This window comes from Harpegnathos saltator, unplaced genomic scaffold, assembly GCF_003227715.2.
Source record: "Harpegnathos saltator strain DR-91 unplaced genomic scaffold, Hsal_v8.6 scaffold39, whole genome shotgun sequence".
NCBI classification, from domain to species: Eukaryota; Metazoa; Arthropoda; class Insecta; order Hymenoptera; family Formicidae; genus Harpegnathos; species Harpegnathos saltator.
Window position 1 is genome coordinate 332,571 of NW_020230194.1, and position 18,851 is coordinate 351,421.

The window sequence follows — 18,851 nt, forward strand, 5'->3', positions numbered from 1 at the left end:
GTAAAGAGAGAATTAGGTCTCTGGCGTATGCTGCCGATTTAGTTTTAGTAGCAAAAATAGGGAAGTATTATTAGACATGATGGGTACATTAAGAAGGTTTACAAAGGATAAGAAATTAATTGTGAACACGGAGAAGACAAAAATACTGGTATTTAACAAGGAAGGAAAGGAAAAAAGGAGAGATGGAAATGGGAAGGTAAAGAGATAGAAGAGGTTCAGGAGTTTAAATATTTAGGGTTTAATTTTAATAAGGGAGGGACTATAGGGAGCATATAAAGGAATTGAAGAAAAAAGGGAAACTGGCGTTGAATAAGGTATGGGGATTAGGAGAAAGGATTTGTAAAGATGACTTTGGAAGGAAAAGGAATTTATTTAAATATTTGGTACAAAGTGTGATGTCGTACGGGGTAGAAATATGGGGATGGGAGGAACAGGAGTTAGAGAAAATTTGGATGGATTATGTAAGATGGGTGTTTAGGCTAGATTTTTATACGCCAAGGTATATTATTAGGAGAGAATTAGGGTTAGAAAAGCTGAAAATTAAATGGGACATAAGAGCTAGAAGGTATGAATTAAAGATAAAGAAAATGGAAGACAAAAGATGGGTGAAAGAATGCTGGAAGGAGAAGGTTAAGGATGGATGGAAGGAAAGGTACGGAAGGGAGAGAGAAAAGTATTACAATAGGAACGGGTGGGGAATAGCAGCAATAGATAGTTTAAGGGGTGAGGAAGAGAACATAGAAGGGAAATTGGTTAGAAGAGAGAAGAAAATACAAAGACAAATAGAGGAAGGGCAAATAAGAGAGGCGAGGTATAATAGAAAATATAAAGAAATAAACGAAACAGGGGAATGGCCGAAATATTTAGAGGGGGGAGACGAGATAGAAAGGAAATAAGGAATGACAATTAGAGCAATGATGAGGTTAAGGTGTGGAAATATGGAGGAGGAGAATAAATATTGGGTAAAGGAAAAGGATAGGAAGTGCGTGTTTTGTGGGCAAGGTAGGGATAATATAGATCATTTTATAGGAGAATGTGAAATTACGAAAGAATGGTTTAAGGAATTAGATAACAGTAAGGAGGAAAGAGTGAAAAAGTTATGGAAGGATGATTTAAATAAGGTGAAAACAGAAATTCTGAAGAAGTTATAGAAGGGAAAAGAAAAGAGGGAAAAAGAAAGAAGAGAAGAAAAGGCAGGATGTGATATAGGCCGTGATATAGGTTGTGAGACAAAAACTAGTAGATAAGATAGTCGATAGGTAATAGGTAATAGGTATTAAGATAGTTAAGATAAGGTAGGATAGGAGTAAGGTAGAGAGTAGAGTAGAGTGTGTAGAGTGTGCAAGTGAATGTAGGAATGAGTGAGATAAGGATTATTGTAAACCAAGTTCCGCTTCTTGGCAATGTATGCTGAAGTGAGTAAAGTTTATATATATATATATATAACTCTGTTATTGTTATCGTTACATTTAAAGTGATTAACATCTGTACTAAAAAATTACAGACAAAAAATTATTTATCTTCTAACATAAATAGCACTAACTACGCAGTGGTCACTCACTGTTTATTAAAAAATTTGCTATCACCATTACTACTTTTACAAAAACTACTCGTTATAACTTTAATAATTTGAAGAATAATGAATTGTTATAGAAAGCATTGAGTTGACATGGATCTGTCAAGATAATGATGTTCAAAACTTGATAAAAACAATACCAACTCAGTACTTTCTATAATAATTCAATACTCTTTAAATTATCAGAATGATAACGAGTAGTTTTTATAGAATTAGTAATGGCGATAGCAAGTTTTTCAATAAGCAATGAGTGACCACTTTGTAGTGTTGTTACGTTAGAAGGTTAAAAGTAATTTTTTGTCAGTAATTTTTTAATACAGATATTAATCACTTTAAATGCAACGATAACAGTAACAGAATTATATTTCTTAGATAATAATAATAAATATAACTGAACCTTTTGTGTTAAACTTAAGAATACATATGCATGAGATACGCATCATCGAATTGTCAAGAAAAGGATCTTTAAAACTTGATGAAATCGTTAGCAACTCAATACTTTTTATAATAATTCATTATTACTTAAATTATCAGAGTGATAACAAGTAGTTTTTGAGTAATGAATGAACGTGAACTTAAGACGGTTTTAAATATAAGACTGGACTATGAATACGGCCCATTGGGACGACACAACGCTCGACGCACAACGCACTTGTCTCAGTGGAACGATTTGATTGGTTAACTCGGTTCTTCAATCAAAGCACTGTTACAGATATATGGATGTCACATATGTATCATTTAACTGAAACATTTAAATCAAACTTTAAATAATTATCTGAGTATTTTATAAATAATTAGAGTTTCAGATGACAAATGTTAACTGATGCGTACCTAAATAAAAAAATGGATCTAAGTATCTTACATATAAAATCGCTTCGCTCTCATATGCACTTAGCGCGTGTCTTTTTGTAATTGATGACAGACAAATTGTTAAAACTCAATAATCATCATACTTTAGATGATGTTTAGAATAGGACTTACATATATAACAGGAAAGTATAAACAAGTGAATTAAAATGTTCAATTTCTAACATCACAAGTCAAAATGTCTACATGAGGTTGTCAATTAATCATTGAAAGCAGTGTTCCGATGTTGGAGAGGCTTCACGCGCATGCGCGACAATCTCTATTCGAAAGAGAGAGACAGAGACTCTCTGTCTCTCTCTTTCGAATAGAGATTTATCATATTAACCCTTAGCGCTCCGTTGGCTCCGGTACGGAGATATCGTTCATTTGTTCAATAACTCCGGTGGCTCCGCTACGGAGCCAAATGTTTTTAACATGATTACGCTTAAGATGCTATGTCATCGTCGGCGTTGGCAATTGTTATCTGTAGTTAAAACGTGCTAAGTTTGTAATATTGAGGTTAAATTATTTTAGGACCTTTTTTATGGTTAAAAACATGGAGACGAATGAATGTTATGATGAAAATTTAGAGCTGAGTGATAGTGAAGATGTATTTGATTTTCAAGTATTATTATTATTATTATCATTATTATTATTTTATTATTATTTTCAAGTATTATTTTCAAGAAAAGGATGGCAGACATCAAACTAGTGAGTACTGCGACACTTGTCCAAGTAAACCCAAAATGCACATGGGGGGATTGTTTTTCATGACCGAGGCCAGGCGCCGGATCGATCCGGAGGAATTGGGCATCCCGGGGACCCTGCGAGTTTGCACGGCCCGCACGGGTGCCCTGCTGATCGAGGTGCCTGGCCTCGGCTCAGGGCCCTCCGCCGACCGGCTTGCCGAGGAGCTCGGCAAGCTGGCGGCGGAGAAGGGTCCCGAATACCGCGTCCAGAGGCTGGTGAAGATCGCATCCGTGCCTGGACGCGACGGTCGGGGCCGGTGAGGTGGCGGCTGCGGTGGCCAAGGCTGGGGGGTGCCTGCCTGCGGAGATCTCCGTAGGCAGATACAACCTCACCCAGCGGGGGATGGTCTCGACGGTGGCACGGTGCCCGCTCGCGGCGGCCTGCAAGGCTGCTGCGGCGGAGCGGGTCCGGATCGGCTGGACCCGCCCCGCCGGCGTCGGGGTGATGGTGCTGCCCGCCCGCGCCGAGTTCTGCTACAAATGCTTGGAGCAGGGCCACGCGGGCGGTGCGGGAACGCCGTCGACCGCAGCGATGCGTTATCGCTGCGGTGACCCCGGCCACTGTGTCAAAGAGTGTCAGGCGGTGGCGGCCCACTGCCCGGTCTGTGAGGGGGTGGGAAGGAGGGCTGACCATAAGGTCGGCGGTCCCTCCTGCCGCCCCCTCACGAGTAGAGAGAAGAGAAACAGGATGAGGAGGCAGACGGGACCCGTAGGGGAAGCAATGGGGAAGCAATGGGAGCCACCACCACCCCCTCACCCGAGGAACAAGACGGATCAACCTCCTCACCAGGAGGGAAAGGACGAGAAAGAGGGGAGGTTGAACCGACCTCTCCTCCAACGAGGGAGATGGCTATGGACGTCCCGGAGGAGCCAATGCCTCGGCGCGAAAAGAGGAAGCGCGGGGCCATGGAGGCGGCAACCCCGACAACGGAGTCAGGGGAAGGGATGACACTGGAACCGGCGCCACTCCAGGAACCGAAGACAGACAAGGTGAGGCGGGTGGAAGCGAATGCTCCACCCCCAACGAAAGTAGAGGGGAAGCCAGAGGAAGCGCCATCCCTGGCTTCTTCAGTAGGCGCCCTCCCCTCTTACTCCCTAGAGGTGGAAGGGTCGCAGGTAGGGACCCCCCACATAGCCTCAGAGGAGGCAACAGAGCCGGATGTCTCTGTGGAGGCATCGGATTCGGAGGCCACTATGGCTAACACTCCCTGCGGCGAGGCAGAGGCGGCGACTTCGCCGCCCGAGGCTTCCACGGGGGGAGTGGAGGAGGAGCGCCCGGAGGCGTGAAGGCCTAGCTTTCACGCTCCTCCGGGTCTCCCAAGCCAACCTCGGCCGCGGCGCCCGGGTCCAAGACCTGTGGGTTCACAGGTCTTGGGGAGCTGGGCGCCGGGCTGGGGGTGACCGCCGAGCCGCACTTCGTCCCGGCCGGTAATCCCAACTGGCTGGGCAGCAAGTGTGGCTGGGTGGCTGTGGTGGCCAATCCCGCAGCAGGCTCCTCCCCTGTAAGATCAGGAAGAGGGGAGCTCGTATGTGGCGGTCGACTGCGGGCCCGTCACTGTGGTGGGGGTTTATCTCCCCCACCACAGGAACAAACAAGGCCGCGGCAAGCTTAGAATAGAGCCCGAATAGAGAGGGTCCTAGACAGGATCGGGGATGTAGTGCGCCGGTGCCACCCCCGACCTCTCGTCGTTGCCGGGGACTTCAACGCCCACTCGGAAGAGTGGGGTTGCAGTTCCCGGCAGCGGAATCCTCGGGACAAGGTCGTGGCCGATTGGGCGGCGGGATTGGGCCTCGTGCTGATGAACACGGGGTCCACCAGCACCTGTGTGCGGCCGAGGGGAGGCGGCTCAGTCATTGACTTGACATGGGCCTCCCCCTTGGCTGCCCGGGACTTCTGGGAGTGGGTGGTGGAGAAGGAGAGGAAATCGCTATCCGATCACAGATACGTGATGTGGTCTCTCCGACTCCCCACCCCTCACCGGGTGCTGGCCCGTCGCCCAGGGGAGGGGGACTTTCCCCTCCCCAAAAAATGGGCCCTCGGTCGACTAGACGTGGACAGGTTCCAGGCGGCCGTCCTCGCGGCTACCTGGCATCTCGGAAGAGAGCCAGGTGAACGGGACCCCCTCCCTCCCCGGGAAGAGGCGAGGGAGGTAGTGGGCATCGTGGCGTCGGCGTGCGACGCCGCGATGCCCCGGTCCCACCCCCGCCGGCGCCGGGCGGCGTACTGGTGGACGCAGGAGATCGCGGAGATCCATGACTCCTGCGTCCGAGCCAGAAAGCTGTACGCCAGAGCCCGGCGTGACGGGGGGGATGTCGCGGGGACCAAACAGGGCTATCTCGACGCGAGAGAAGCCCTGAAGGCTGCCATCAAGGAAGCCAAGGAGAGAGCCTGGGAGCAATTGGTGGACTTCTTAGACGAAGACCTGTGGGGGCGCCCCTACAAACGGACTGTCGGGAAGATACGTCCGTGGGCGCCCCCACCGATAGAGTCTATGGACCCCCGGGACCTCGAGGAGTGCCTCGACACCCTCTTTCCGAGGATGGAGGGCGGCCCTCCTCAGATCCCTGTCCCGGAATTACGGGACAGGGACTGGGACGAGGACCCTGGGGGTCTCGTTGGAGGAGTTCGCCAGGGCCAGCAAGAGGCTCGGGGCCAAGGGCAAAGCCCCGGGCCCCGACAGTATTCCAGGCCGCGCCTGGGCTCTCGCCCTTGGCGAAGGGAACCTGTCCGCAGCCACGCGGGATGTTCTGGAGAAATGCCTCAAGGAGGGAGTCTTCCCCCACGAGTGGAGGAGGGCCAAGTTGATCCTTCTCCCGAAGGAGAGCAAGACGCCCGGTAGGGTGCCATCCTACAGGCCAATCTGCCTGCTGGACGAAGCGGGCAAGATGCTCGAGTGCATTATTGCCGACCGCCTCGTCCAGTATATGTCCCTAGAGGGATCTCCCTAGCCGGACCTCCACAGCAACCAGTACGGGTTCAGGCCCGGACGCTCGACGCTGGACGCAATCCAGCGCGTCCGGGACCTGGCCCGTACCGCTGTGGAGGAGGGGGGCAGGGTGTTGGTCGCAGTTTCGTTGGATATTACCAACGCGTTCAACACCCTGCCTTGGCCCGAGATTGGACGGGTCCTCGAGTACCACGAGGTGTCCGTCTATCTCCAGCGCATCCTGGCGGCCTACTTTAGGGACAGGGACCTCGCCTACTCCGGGAGAGGCGGGGTCCAGGGCTGGCGCCGAATGGAGCGCGGTGTTCCGCAGGGGTCCATACTGGGCCCCCTGCTATGGAACATCGCGTTCGATCGGGTGTTGCGCTCTCCCCTCTCCCTCGACGCCCACGTCGTCTGCTACGCAGACGATACGTTAGTGCTCGCTGAGGGGGAGGATTGGGGGGAGGCTCGCCTCCGAACAGAGACGGCGTTGAACTCGGTGGTGGGCACCATCAGTAACTTCGGGCTGAAAGTGGCCTCCCAGAAAACCCAAGCTATGCTATTCCATGGCCGGGGTAAGGGGAGGCCACGAAAAGCCCGGGTCCTAGTGGATGGTGTCCGCGTCCGCGTCGGGCCCACGATAAAATATCTGGGCCTGACGCTGGACAGCCAATGGGACTTCGGAGCCCATTTCAGGCGCCTGGCTCCTCGGGTTCGCAAGATGAGCACGGCTTTGGCCGGCTTGATGCGAACCCAGGGGGCCCGGGATGGCGGGCTCGCCACCTCTACGTCAGTGTCGTGCACTAGGTCGCCCTCTACAGGGCGCCCATATGGGTGCCACGGCTACTGGCCACCGGCCGCAACAAAAACCTGATTCGTCAGGCGATGCGGCCGGTGGTCATGGGGGCGATCCGGGAGTACGCCACAGTGTCGCATATGGCGGCGGCCACCCTGGCTAGCTCCCCCCCCCCAGTGGAGCTCCTCGCGGAGGAGAGATATCTCCTTTATTGGCGAATAAAGGAGCTCCGCGAACGGGGGAAGGGACCATCGGCCAGGGACCTGAGGGCCCTGAAGGCTCAGGCCTGTGCCCGGACTCTCGACAAATGGTCCGCCGAGTTGGCGGACCCAAGAGGGTTCGGGCGCTGGACGGCCGAGGCTGTCCGACCCTGCCTACTAGAAATGGCGGGCAGGAGGGGACGTGGACTGTCCTTTCACCTGGTGCAGGTGCTGACCGGACACGGATGTTTCGGTACCTACACAGGATAAGAAAGGAACCCACCACCGAGTGCCATCACTGCTCGGAGCGAATGGACTCGGCGCAACACACGCTGGTCTCGTGCTCCGCATGGGACTAACGGCGCCGAGTCCTGGCCCGGGCGGTGGGGTGCAGGGTAGAGGCCCTCTCGCTCCCGCGCATGGTTCGTGCCATGTGCGGGAGCGTGGAGGTGTGGGGGGAGGCGGTCTCCTTCTGCAAGGACATCATGTCCCAGAAGGAGACCGCCGAGTGGGAGCGCCGCCCCGAAGACTGTCCAGTGAGACGGCGAAGGGGGCGGGGCTCCCCAGGTCAGGGAAGCGGGCCCGAGGTGGCGCCGGCCGAGGGGGAACAACGACCATCGGGTAACCGAACGTCGCCCCCTCGGCCGCCTAGGGCCAGACTGCGGACGCGCGGGGGAGGGGTGTCGAGGGGAGGGGCATAAGCCCCTCCTCGTCCTCCGCCGGGCGTCGGCGAGATAGGATAGGGGGAGCGAGGCCCTCTGGGAAAGGGTCTCACTCCCCCGCCCCCTCCGGAGTGGAAGCCACTCTTGCGGAGGGGGCGAGGAGGGAGGGTGGGTGTCCCCTCTCTCCCGTAATGCACCAGAAGGCCAACCTGATCGGTACGCCGATCGGGGCACCGCGTCCGGACCTTCTCTCTGGAGAAGGACCACGAAGGCTCGGTACTTGGGCGTGGGGCTCCGTTCGATCCCTGGGGCCGGAGTGTCGGGGAGGGAATGCTGGCGCAGTTCCCCTGACTCCCCCCATCTCGGTCCGACAGGTAGACATCCCGTAGGGGTTTTAGTGAGTAAGAGTCTCACATAACCTGCCCCTCCCAGGGGGCGGGGGTACCCATGATGGGTTTCCCCTGCGTTATCAAAAAAAAAAAGGGGGGGGATTGTTTCCAAACATATCACACGATGGTGAATTATAAAATTTAAAATTTATGTTTCATTTGCAAGAGGAATATGCATACCAGGTTTGTAAATATGAAACCGGAATTTGCCCATAGATGGCCCTAGCTGTCAATGTAGTTACCGTCAAACCGCGTCATTGGCGCCATTTCCATTTGTTGACATCTGACAAAGATTTTCAACTCACAACAATACAAGTTTCATACAACAGCATAGTTTGTAATAGCGTTGAACATGTCGAATTTTGTGCCTGGAAGCTACGATTTGCGGACAGCATTGATTTTCTGTTACCATTTGAAGAAAACTGCTGCAGAATCGCATCGAATGCTTGTCGAAGCTTACGGTGAGCATGCTCTTGGTAAATCACAGTGCTTTGAGTGGTTTAAAAAATTCAAACATGGCGATTTTTACGTGAGAAACGAAGAACATGGAAGACCACCGAAAAAGTTTGAAGACAACGAATTGCAAGCATAATTGGATGAGGATGACACTCAAATGCAACAACAACTCGCGGATTAATTAAATGTGACACGAGGAGCTGTCTCTATTCGTTTGAAAGCCATGGGAAAGATCTAGAAGATGGAGAAATGGGTTCCACATGAACTGAATGAAAGACAGTAGGAAAACCGAAAAACCACTTGCGAAATGCTGCTCGCCAGGTACAAAAGAAAGTCATTTCTCCATCGAATTGTGACTGGCGATGAAAAGTGGATATATATTGAGAATCCTAAGCGTAAAAGGTCATGGGTAACTCCAGGGGAACCATCGACTGCAAGGCCAAATCGCTATGGATGGAAGACAATGCTCTGTGTTTGGTGGGATTAGAAGGATGTGATCTATTATGAGCTGCTAAAACCTGGCGAAACCGTTAATACTGAGCGCTACCGACAACAAATGATCGATTTGAATCAAGCTTTACGTGAAAAACGACCAGAATATCAAAAAGGGCAACAAAAAGTGATTTTGCTTCATGATAATGCATCATCACACACAGCAAAACTGGTCAAGGAAACGATTGAGGCGTTTAGTTGAGAAATACTTTCGCATGCGGATTACTCACTAGACTTGGCTCCGTCCGATTACTACTTATTTGCATCGATAGGACACGCACTCGCTGAGCAGCGCTTCACTTCTTATGAAAATGTACGAAAATGGCTCGATGACTGGTTTGCCTGAAAAGAGCAACAGTTTTTTTGGCATGGCATCCACAAATTGTCAGACAGGTGAGAAAAATGTATAGCTAGCGATGGGCAGTACTTCGAATAAAATATTTTTTATCATTTCATACAATAAACGTGTATTTTCTATACAAAAATTCCGGTTTCATATTTATATACCTGGTATTTATAAAATAAATAAAATCAAAAACATTCACAAGCACGTGTAATTCCTTCCACACAAAATAAGACTTCTTCTCAGACGCTCCGCTTGAAAAATGTGCCGGAGTTGCTGGTAGGCAGTGGTACAAAAACGCGCAGAGCGCTAAGAGTTAACACTGATCGAAAGTATGATTACCACTTAAAAAAATATAATTTTTTTTCTTTGATATTCTGTTTTCTGTTGTATAAGTTTCCTGTTGTATATATTTTACTTTAAACACCATCGAAAATGTAATGATTATTAAGCTTCGACAAGAAACGAAACATGAAAGAAAAAAATTGTATTTTGTTTAGGTAGTAATCATATATTCGATGATATTTAGAATAGGATTTAATCAATCGAATAATATAAATTTTTTTTGCGACGTTGACAACTTCCTGTAGACACTCTGTCTTGTGATATTGCATTTAGGAGACAATATAAGGCTGCAATAAATTTTAGTTGTCTATGTTGCAGCGTTATTTTAATCCCCTATCTTACAGAACGTTAAATTGTGCTTTCTTTCCTTTTTTGTTTTGACCATAAAAATTTTTTTACGACATTAATTGACAACCTCCTGTAGATTCATTATTGCTTAAATTACCAGAGTAGTAACAAGTGGTTTTTACATTATTTAAATTATTAAAATAATACTGAGTTGGTAACGTTTAACCCAAGTTTTGAAGATCCTTTTCTTCACAATTCAATGTCGCTCATCTCTTGCACATATATTCTACATCACAAGTAAACCAAAAATCTTTTGATTAATAGTATAATATAATTAAAACTGGTGATTACCTTGTAAATGCACATAGAATACATGTGCACAAAGTAAGCGACAAGTTAACCTGTCAAGAACAGGATCTTCACAATTTGATAAAAATCTTATCGATATCAACTCAATACTTCCTCAAATAATACTCCTCAAATTATCAGAGTGGTGACAAGTAGTTCTTGCAGAATTAGTAGTGGTGATAGCAAGTTTTGAAGATCTTGTTCTTGACAGGTTGATATCGCTTACCTCATATATTTGTATTCTACATACATTTATAACCATAAAAGTTTTAATTATATTATACTATTAACCAAGAAATATAATATAATTAAAATTTTTGATTAACTTGTAAATACACATAGAATACATGTGCACAAAGTGACATCTATCTGTCAAGAACAGGATCTTGAAAACTTGATAAAAATCTCATCGATATCAACTCAGTACTTCCTACAATACTCCACAAATTATCAGAGTGATGACAAGTATTTCTTGTAGAATTAGTAGTGGTGATAGCAAGTTTTGAAGATCTTGTTCTTGACAGGTCGATATCGTTTACCTCATATATTTGTATTTTACATGCATTTATAACTATAAAAGTTTTAATTATATTATACTGTTAACCAAGAAATATAATTAAGTTATTGTTACAGTTGCATTTAAAGTGACTAATGTCTTTACTAAATAATTATAGACAAAAAATAACTTTCAAACTTCTATAACGTAACAATACTATGCAGTGGTTACTCACTATCACTAATGGTACAAACTCACTACTTCTTATAAAAGCTCATTCACTCTTTAAATTACTAGAGTAGTAACAAGTAGTTTTTGTAGAATTAGTGATAGCAAGTTAGTGATAGCAAGAATGGTGATAGCAAGTTTACCAATAAACAATAAGTAACCATTGTATAGTGCTGTTACGTTAGAAGGTTAAAAGTAATTTTCTGTCTGTAATTTTTTAGTACACATATTTAATCACTTTAAATGCAACTGTAACAATAACAGAATAATATTTCTTGGATAATAATAATAAATATAACTCATACTTTTTGCAATTAATATATGAATACATGTAGAATACACTTGCATAAGATAAGCGATATCCAACTGTCAAAAAAAGTTAGGTTAAGCATCGATCGACATGTTCGCGGGTTCAGCTGAGCGACAAACGTGTTCACAGTCGCCACCTATACAGGTCTGATTGAACTGGACATTTTGACGACGAATTTCGGACGTGATAGTTTTTCACGATTTCGTACTTTGAACTAAAATATTTCGACTTACAGTGCATGTAGGACAAAAGTAAAGACAGTTATGTTTTGTTATGTAAGTCGACTTCAAGGAATCCATTGAGCTCACTTAGAATTCAATCAGATTAGCCGTTTGGGTGGTACGATAATCTTGCCTCCGATCAACTAAGTGCTTCGTGTAAATATACCCGGCCGGTCTCGCGGCCCTTGCACGTCGCGTCGCTCTCGCGTGCACTTGGCGCGAGACACTGCCGTGTCTCTTGATTTATATCATATTACTTTCAGTCCATGGCTTGTACTTCAAACTACGAGGGTGTCCGATAAGTACTTAGCCTACAAAAGAAAAACGAAAATTTTGGAAAAGTGGCGATTTATTTCTCAACATAGTCTCCTTTTAGCTCAATACACTTGACCCAGCGATGCTCCAACTTCTTTAACCCGTCTGAAAAATACGTTTTCTCGAGGTCTGCAAAGTAGGCCTCCGTGGCGGCGATGACCTCCTCATTCGACTCAAATTTCTGCCCGGCGAGTGACTTTTTCAAGTTTGGAAACAAAAAGAAGTCGCACGAGGCCAAATCTGGAGAATACGGTGGATGGGGCAGCAGTTCGTAGCCCAATTCGACCAATTTGACCGTGGCGAGGGTGGAGGTGTGAGCCGGTGCGTTGTCATGGTGGAAGAGCACTTTTTTCTTCGCCAAATGGGGCCGTTTTTCTGCAATTCGGCGTCGAATCGGCCCAATAATTCGGCATAGTACAGCCCTGTGACCGTTTTGCCCTTCTCCAGGTAGTCGATGTAGATCACACCTTGTGAATCCCAGAAAACGGTGACCATCACCTTTCCAGCCGATAGGACAGTCTTCGCCTTCTTCGGAGCACGTTCGCCGGGTGAAGTCCACTGTTTCGACTGTTCCTTGGTCTCTGGTGTGTACCAGTGGATCCATGTTTCGTCGACGGTCACGAAACGACGCAGAAACTCCTTCGTATTGCACTTAAACAGCGTCAAACACTGCTCTGAAGTGGTCTCACGGTTGCGTTTGTTGTCCGGAGTGAGCAAACGCGGCACCCATCGCGCCGACAGCTTTCTCATGCCCAAAATTTCATGCAGGATATGACCCACACGGTCTTTTGAGATGCCTACTGTCTCAGCTATCTCGCGCACCTTCAATCGGCGGTCTGCCAATACGAGATCGTGGATTTTTGTCATGTTCCTCCGTGGTAGCCGTTGTCGGGGCACCTGGGCGTGGCTGATCAAAAACCGATGTGCGACCACGTTGAAACTCGTTAAACCAATTTTTGACGGTCGCCATCGAAGGAGAAGAGTCACCGTACACAGCATCCAAGCGCTCTTTGATTTCGCTGCGCGATTTCCCTTCCAAAAACAAGAATCGAATCACCGACCGATATTGCTCTTTTTCCATTTTTCTAAAATCCGCGGACACGCCCGCTTCCACACGCGGTCAAAACAAAACTACGAGTCCGATTCGGCTGAAATTTCGACAATAGCCGTCTACGAGAATGTACTACACGATAGTAAATTTCTCTTGCGATAGTGGCGCCATCGGGCGGTGAGGCTAAGTACTTATCGGACCGCCCTCGTATGTCTAGGTTAGTAGCACGCTTCCAACTCCTTATTGATAGTTCTATCTTATTTTAAGGTAGATAATCCTAAAGAGCATCCTAAAGAGCGTTCAATTCTAAAAATCAGCCCAGTTTAATCAGCAATAAAATAATCAAAATTGTATAATAAAAATTGTAAAAGAAAGAATAGACATTTAATAAGATTCTATAAAATCAATTGAATAAAAGAAAATAATATTACATTTATATATTGGGTGAGTGCAAAAGTTCGTGCGGAGTTTGTGAGTAAAAGTCACACAGTGATTAGGCAAACAAAAATCTTTATTCAATCAATGATATATTCTCCATCGTTTTCTATAATCTTTTCCCAACGTTCTGGCAGCATACGGATGCCTCGATCATAAAAACTGCGCGGTTTAGATTCGAAGAACGAAGAGACGCCGTTTTTTAAGGCCTCCAAAGAGTCAAAGTTTTTTCCATTTAAATAATTTTGCAATGACCGGAACAAGTGATAGTCAGATGGTGCGATATCAGGAGAATACGGTGGATGCGTTAAGACATCCCATTTCAGGCTCTTCAGTTTGCGCAGCGTCTTTTTCGAAACGTGTGGTCTGGCGTTGTCGTGATGAAAGACGACTCCCTTGCGATTTGACAAAATCGGACATTTCTCTTTTATTTCTCGATTCAGATTGGTTAATTGGCGACAGTACTTGTCCGAATCAATCGTTTCGCCAGCGGGGAGAAGCTCGAAATAGATTATGCCCTTGCAATCCCACCAAACAGAGAGCATCACCTTCATCGGGTGCAAACTGGCCTTTAGCATTGCGTCACCATGTTCACCTGATTGTTTCCATGTCCGTTTGCGCTGAACATTGTTGGAGAGGACCCATTTCTCATCGCCCGTCACTAGTCGATCCAAAAACGACTCGTTATTGAGCCGCCCGAGTAAAACGGCTGCAGAAATTCGCTTGATTTTGTTCTTCTCGGTCAGCAAATGGGGCACCCATATATCGAGCTTCAAATCGAATCCCATCTTTTTTAAACGCCGAAAAGCGGTTGATTGGTCAACGTTTAATACTGTAGCAACTTCTTCTGTTGAAATTCGCGGATTATTGAGCACTAAAGTACGCAAAACATCGTCATCAATGTCAGAAGGTCGACCAGAGCGTGGCTCGTCTTCAAGGTTAAATTCTCCGCGCCGAAATTTAGCAAACCATTTTTCCACAGTTCGTTTAGCTGGTGCTTCATCCTGATAAACATCCTGAATGTTTTTTACGGCTGCGGCAACGTTTATTCCCTTCCGAAACTCGTAAAGCATAACATGCCGTAAATGCACCTTATCGATACTCATTTTTAAAGTGATATTTCTCGAAGCAGTTTGTATGAAAACAAATGATTTTTTTTTTAATAACAGCTGAAGACGTCACCTTTTCAACGTTATATAATATGTAGATGGAAGTATTAATGACAACACTTTACGACGCTTATAACTCCATCTATTGAAACTCCGCACGAACTTTTGCACTCACCCAATATAATACTGATCAATAATATTGATTTTGAGGTTATACAGTAAATTTGAGGAAAAATGTATACTCATATAAGAAATTAAATCAATTTACCTTACTTATTTATTACATGAAATATTTATAGTCCATATTGTTCTTTCTCCTCATACTCAAGTTATTCAAGTATCAGGTCTCAGAAATAATAAAAGTAACTGAAACACTACACGAAATATTGGATAACGTGGATAACGCCTTGTACAAAATAATTTGTATATTCACATATGCGTTGAAGACTGTGTTCCAAAGATGAGATCACACGGTATGGAAATGAGCATGCCGGACGGAGGATGCATGATTCGAACAGTCAATCAACGATCTTCCGTACGTGTTTATAAATACTGCGCGAAGTATTCATTATAATAACTTCTTGAGGAATATTTCAAGCTGAACTTAATTGTAGGTAATTTATTAAGTATTCTTCAGATATTCATTTTATTCATTCTGCAAGTACTCTTTACAATGAATTTTTTATTAAGTGTACAACTTTGCTTCCGCCGTTTTCCTATTGATGGCTTTAGCGGTAAGTAATGGTCGAAATAAATGGATCACAGACGTCATGCAATAAACTTGGGCATCTGTCAACATAACCCCATAGAAACATTAGTCGATTTGTGTCTGCATCATAAAGTTATTCTCGATTGAAAATGTCAGTTTACGAGCCAAATTCTCGTCATTTGCGGGAGGTTTTAATTTTCTGCTTCAATATGAAGAAATCTGCGGCTGAGGCTCATCGAATGCTCTCAAATACTTATGGTGAGGCCGCATTAGTGAAAGAACGTGTCGTGAGTGGTTTCAACGCTTCAAGAACGGTGATTTTCACGTCGAAGACCGGCATAGCAGTGGAAGAGAGAAGGTTTTCGAAGATGCAGAATTGGAGGCATTACTTAATGAAGACTCGTGTCAAAGTCAAAAAGAATTCGCACGATCATTGGGAGTGACTCAACAAGCAATTTCAAAACGCCTCAAAGACATGGGAATGATTCAGAAGCAAGGAAATTGGGTACCGTACGAGTTGAAACCGAGAGATGTTGAACGGCGTTTGTTTGCTTGTGAATAGTAGCTTGAAAGGCAAAGACGGAAGGGATTTCTGCATCGCATTGTGACTGGGGACGAAAAATAGTTTCATTACGATACCCCCAAGCGCAGAAAATCATGGGGATATCCCAGCCATGCTTCCACGTTGACGGCCAAACCGAATATTCACGGCTCCAAAGTCATGCTCTATATTTGGTGGGACCAGCTAGGTGTAGTATATTATGAGCTGTTAAAACCGACTGAAACAATCACAGACGATCGTTATCGAACGCAATTAATGCGTTTGAGCCGAGCATTGAAAGACAAACAGCCACAATACAACGAGAGACACGATAAAGTGATTTTGCAGCATGACAATGTTCGACCCCATGTTGCGAAAGTGGTCAAGACATACTTGGAAACGTTGAAATGGGAAGTCCTACCCCACCCGCCGTATTCTCCAGACGTTGCTCCCTCTGACTATCACTTGTTTCGATCAATGGCACACGGCCTGATTGACCAGCACTTCCGGTTTTATGAAAAAGTAAGAAATTGGATCGATTCGTGGATCGCTTCAAAAGATGATCAGTTTTTTCAACGCGGGATTCGTACGCTGCCTGAAAGATGGGAGAAAATAGTGGCCAGCGATGGACAATACTTTGAATCATAAATGTACAACCAGTTTTTTACAATAAAGCCTCGAATTTCGGAAAAAAAAACGGCGGAAGCAAAGTTGTATACCTAATATGAACTTCCATTTACCTGTGTGCTATCTGGATTATTTCGCGTGGTAATTCGATGTTGCACCCTGCATACAGTGGATTGTATTTGTTCACATTGACTGAGATCAAATATGCGCAACAGTGCCCAAATCACTATCACGTTCTTGAAACTCTTCCAAAAATGCTAAGGTGAGCTCAATGATGCATTATTCATACCATTCTTGCAAATCCGAAGTTGGAAAAAGTTCACAGTTTCTCGTGTTAATGTTTTTGAACACGCGATTGTCACTCGCGATGAACTCACCATTGGACAATGTTCATCTTAAGATTGCCGTGTCTCTCCATAGCACTTCGCATATGTTCGAGCACCGTACTTTTCGCTTGGAGAAATCGAAAAGGTTCGATATGGTTCACGTTGATAACCGCGCCGGTTAATAAGTGGCTTTTGAACGCCGTATCAATTTCTTTTCATACCAATTTTGCATTTCTTAATGCATATCCAGCACTCACGTGTATGAAGCGTTCTTGCAGATATTTTCAATTCCTCGAGTCATGCAGTACGAGCCAACATTGATTGTTCGGCGTCGATCGACAATCGCGGTCGTTTTGCTCTATTTTGTTCTCCCAAACATCTGATATACTTGTCATACTTTTACACTCATGCATCGTAAACCTCTTGCGAATTCAGACGTATGGATTCCTCCAACAATTCTCGTTCGATTTGCGCGAAATCTTCCATTTCTTTCTTAATTTATAGAATCCCACATACACTTGTCTATTGAAAAATGGTGACTAATCCTTCGTATGCTTGAATTCTTAACCATGCATAAACTGAGTTATTAATGATTTTCAAACTTTGAACTTGAACGAAGTTTTGTACCGTATATAAGAACTTTGTTTGAATTAGTTAGTGCATACATATTGGACACAGCATGATATTATTTGATAGACGGAGTTTTTATATTTTGAACAAAATACACCGTCAATTGTATCTTTCGGTAATATGTTTTCGCACTACAAATATTTCTGTCACTGTATCGCATATGCCGTCAAAAAAACATAATGTGCAGAACTGTAGATGGTCTCCAGTATTGTATGAAAAATAAATGCAACACGCTTTTGTTTGACCACTCAAAGTATTAATTTCTGAAACTTTTAATTTCTTCACTTTTTTACTCACTAATTGATCATTATTATCACTATCATAATTACTGTCGTCTGTGAGCATATGATTTATGTCTTCGTCTTCTATTTCTTCGTCTTTTACTTCTTCATGCTTTATGTCCTCGCGATCTATCTACTGAAATAGCTACGATTGAGAAATATATTACGCATAAACTAAATCTATATGTTTCCCTTCTGCTGCTTTTCACGTTTAATCTTTGAAAAATATCTACGCAGGTATAGGTGATGTCAACCGTATAGGAGGGAACAACAGATATAGGAGTTATAATTGGTGTCAGATTATCTAATGGGCATGATATCATGTGTTCGATATAGTCAAATTTATCTTTTGTTTGGAGAAAGACACGTTGTTTAGAAAAAGATACTTCAGCTATCTGATAAAAAACGGTAAAAGTTGTCTATCTTAACAGTCTCGAACACATTCTAAAACATTGTAAAACATTCCAGAACAACCTAAAGGAAAACGTACAAGCATAAAGAGTACGAGATAAAAAATTCTGTAGAAAGGAGCATCGATAAAATATTTAATCAATGAATGTCCAATTTCGATTTTTATATTTAATTTTTCAATGAATTTTTAATTTTTAATTAATGTACAATATATACGTATTAACAATAGGTACCCACTACGGTGGTCTGGAAGTGGTTGGACCGTTGCATGATAATTCCGAGGGCCCAGGTTCGAGTCTGGTTTCGTCTTGACATACATTTTCTCTTGACGTATGCGAGACGTCATGGCCGCCATCTTGCCCAAAGAAGTAATAAAAAAACATTGTTCTGCGGAAACAAGTATCGGTAAAAAAATATTTAACCAATAAATATCTGATTTTGCTTAAAGCTTTTGCAATTTGTTAGAACCCGTATTGTTATTCTACTCGAATGTTATGAAAAACTTATTAACATTTAGTGCGACTATTTTTATTACATTAGAATTATTTATGAATTATTTATATATGCATATTTATTTGTATCTGAATTATTTTTACAGAGAGGGATTCGTTTATAATATCAGCACAATCTCTAGCTTTGAAAATATTCCATTTTATTGAGACAAATCTTTCACCCTGTTTTTTATTTATTTTTCTGAAAGATTTTAAAAAGTATATTTTTGATACTAATAAAACACAACGCTTT